Below are 4,193 nucleotides of genomic sequence, written 5' to 3'. Positions count from 1 at the left end.
TGTCCAAGATTAGGAAATGGTTTCGGTCTGTCCGGGATTGCAGTTTGATGTCTGCCTGTCCGGGATTAGGAGTTGACGTGTGCCTGTCTGGGACTGGGTTTTGATGTGAGTCTGTCCAGGATTGGGTGATGACGTGTGTCTGCCCGGGATCGGGTGATGACGTGCGTCTGTCCGGGATTAGGAGTTGACGTGTGCCTGTCTGGGACTGGGTTTTGATGTGTGTCTGTCCTAGATTGGGCGATGATGTGAGTCTGTCCGTGATCGGGTGATGACGTGTGTCTGTCCCAGATTGGGGGATGACGTGTGTCTGTCCGGGATTGGATGATGACGTGTGTCTGTTTGGGATTGGCAGATGATGTGTGCCTGTCCGGGATTGGGAGATGATGTGTGCCTGTCCGGGATTGGGAGATGACGTGTGCCTGTCCGGGATTGGGTGATGACGTGTGTCTGTTCCGGACTGGGGGATGATGTGTGTCTGTTCTGGATTGGGAGATGACGTGTGTTTGTCTGGGATTGGGTGATGAAGTGGATTTGGGATTGGGTGATGACTTGAGCCTGTCCCGGATTGGGGGATGACGTGTGTATGTCCGGGATTGGGGGATGACGTGTGTATGTCCCGGATTGTGTGATGACGTGTGTCTGTCCGGGACTGGGGGATGACGTGTGTCTGTCCGGGACTGGGTGATGACGTCTGTCTGTCCGGGATTGGGTGATGACGTCTGTCTGTCCGGGATTGGGGGATGATTTGTGTTTGTACAGGATTGGTGGATGTCGTGTCTCTGTCCGGGATTGGCTGATGACCTGTGCCTGTCTGCGATTGGGTGATCACACGAGTCTGTTCGGGATTGGGTGATGACGTATGTCTATTCAGGACAGGTTGATGACGTGTGTCTGTTCCGGATTGGTTGATGACATGTCCCGGTTTGGGATTGGGTGATCACATGTGTCTGGGATTGGGTGATGATGTGGATTTGGGATTGGGTGATGACGTGAGCCTGTCCCGGATTGGGGGATGACGTGTGTATGTCCCAGATTGGGGGATGACGTGTGTCTGTCCGGGATTGGATGATGACGTGTGTCTGTCTGGGATTGGGAGATGATGTGTGTCTGTTCTGGATTGGGAGATGACGTGTGTTTGTCTGGGATTGGGTGATGAAGTGGATTTGGGATTGGGTGATGACTTGAGCCTGTCCCGGATTGGGGGATGACGTGTGTATGTCCGGGATTGGGGGATGACGTGTGTATGTCCCAGATTGGGGGATGACGTGTGTTTGTCTGGGATTGGGTGATGAAGTGGATTTGGGACTGGGGGATAACGTGTGTCTGTCCGGGATTGGGTGATGACGTCTGTCTGTCCGGGATTGGGTGATGACGTGTGTCTGTCCGGGATTGGGTGATGACGTGTGTCTGTCCGGGATTGGGTGTTGACGTGTGATGACATGTACCTGTCCGGAATTGGTTGATGACGTGTGTCTGTCCGGGATTGGGAGATGACGTGTGCCTGTCCGGGATTGGGTGATGACGTGTGTCTGTTCCGGACTGGGGGATGATGTGTGTCTGTTCTGGATTGGGAGATGACGTGTGTTTGTCTGGGATTGGGTGATGAAGTGGATTTGGGATTGGGTGATGACTTGAGCCTGTCCCGGATTGGGGGATGACGTGTGTATGTCCGGGATTGGGGGATGACGTGTGTATGTCCCGGATTGGGGGATGACGTGTGTATGTCCCGGATTGGGGGATGACGTGTGTCTGAGCGGGATTGGGAGATGACGTGTGTTTGTCTGGGATTGGGTGATGAAGTGGATTTGGGACTGGGGGATGACGTGTGTCTGTCCGGGATTGGGTGATGACGTCTGTCTGTCCGGGATTGGGTGATGACGTGTGTCTGTCCGGGATTGGGTGTTGACGTGTGATGACATGTACCTGTCCGGAATTGGTTGATGACGTGTGTCTGTCTGGGATTGGGTGATGACGTGTGATGACATGTACCTGTCCAGAATTGGTTGATGACGTGTGTCCGACTGGGATTGGGTGATGACGTGTCCCTGTCCCGGATTGGGTGATGACGTGTGTCTCTCCAAGATTGGGGGATGACGTGTGTCCGTCCCGTATTTGGTAATGATATGTGTCTGTCCGGGATTGGGTGATAACGTGTGTCTGTCCCGGATCGGGTTATGGCGTGTGCCTCTCCAGGATTGGGTGATGACGTCTGTCTGTCCAGGATTGGGAATGACGGCTGTCTGTCCAGGATTGGGAATGACGTGTGTCTGTCCGGGATTGGGGGATGACGTCTTCTGCCAGTCCGGAATTGGGAGATGACGTCTGTCTGTCCGGGATTGTGTGATGACGTGTGTCTGTCCGGGACTGGGTGATGACGTGTGTCTGTCCGGGATTGGGGGATGACGTGTGTCTGTCCGGGACTGGGTGATGACGTGTGTCTGTCCGGGATTGGGGGATGACGTGTGTCTGTCCGGGATTGGGTGATGACGTCTGTCAGTCCGGGATTGGGTGATGACGTCTGTCTGTCCGGGATTGGGTGATGACGTGTGTCTGTCCGGGATTGGGTGATGACGTCTGTCCGGGATTGGGAGATGATGTGTGCCTGTCCGGGATTGGGAGATGACGTGTGCCTGTCCGGGATTGGGTGATGACGTGTGTCTGTTCCGGACTGGGGGATGATGTGTGTCTGTTCTGGATTGGGAGATGACGTGTGTTTGTCCGGAATTGGTTGATGACGTGTGTCCGACTGGGATTGGGTGATGACGTGTGACTGTCCAGAAAAAGGGATAGAGTGTGTTCTGTCCGGGATTGGGGGATGACTTGTGTTTGTACAGGATTGGTGGATGTCGTGTCTCTGTCCGGGATTGGCTGATGACCTGTGCCTGTCTGCGATTGGGTGATCACACGTGTCTGTTCGGGATTGGGTGATGACGTATGTCTATTCAGGACAGGTTGATGACGTGTGTCTGTTCCGGATTGGTTGATGACATGTCCCGGTTTGGGATTGGGTGATGATGTGGATTTGGGATTGGGTGATGACGTGAGCCTGTCCCGGATTGGGGGATGACGTGTGTATGTCCCAGATTGGGGGATGACGTGTGTCTGTCCGGGATTGGATGATGACGTGTGTCTGTCTGGGATTGGGAGATGATGTGTGTCTGTTCTGGATTGGGAGATGACGTGTGTTTGTCTGGGATTGGGTGATGAAGTGGATTTGGGATTGGGTGATGACTTGAGCCTGTCCCGGATTGGGGGATGACGTGTGTATGTCCGGGATTGGGGGATGACGTGTGTATGTCCCGGATTGGGGGATGACGTGTGTATGTCCCAGATTGGGGGATGACGTGTGTCTGAGCGGGATTGGGAGATGACGTGTGTTTGTCTGGGATTGGGTGATGAAGTGGATTTGGGACTGGGGGATGACGTGTGTCTGTCCGGGATTGGGTGATGACGTCTGTCTGTCCGGGATTGGGTGATGACGTGTGTCTGTCCGGGATTGGGTGTTGACGTGTGATGACATGTACCTGTCCGGAATTGGTTGATGACGTGTGTCTGTCCGGGATTGGGAGATGACGTGTGCCTGTCCGGGATTGGGTGATGACGTGTGTCTGTTCCGGACTGGGGGATGATGTGTGTCTGTTCTGGATTGGGAGATGACGTGTGTTTGTCTGGGATTGGGTGATGAAGTGGATTTGGGATTGGGTGATGACTTGAGCCTGTCCCGGATTGGGGGATGACGTGTGTATGTCCGGGATTGGGGGATGACGTGTGTATGTCCCGGATTGGGGGATGACGTGTGTATGTCCCAGATTGGGGGATGACGTGTGTCTGAGCGGGATTGGGAGATGACGTGTGTTTGTCTGGGATTGGGTGATGAAGTGGATTTGGGACTGGGGGATGACGTGTGTCTGTCCGGGATTGGGTGATGACGTCTGTCTGTCCGGGATTGGGTGATGACGTGTGTCTGTCCGGGATTGGGTGATGACGTGTGTCTGTCCGGGATTGGGTGATGACGTGTGATGACATGTACCTGTCCAGAATTGGTTGATGACGTGTGTCCGACTGGGATTGGGTGATGACGTGTCCCTGTCCCGGATTGGGTGATAACGTGTGTCTCTCCAAGATTGGGGGATGACGTGTGTCCGTCCCGGATTTGGTAATGATATGTGTCTGTCCGGGATTGGGTGATAACG

The sequence above is a fragment of the Mobula hypostoma genome, chromosome 28 (genome assembly GCF_963921235.1).
Source record: "Mobula hypostoma chromosome 28, sMobHyp1.1, whole genome shotgun sequence".
Classification (NCBI taxonomy): Eukaryota; Metazoa; Chordata; class Chondrichthyes; order Myliobatiformes; family Myliobatidae; genus Mobula; species Mobula hypostoma.
This window is presented reverse-complemented; position numbering follows the sequence as displayed.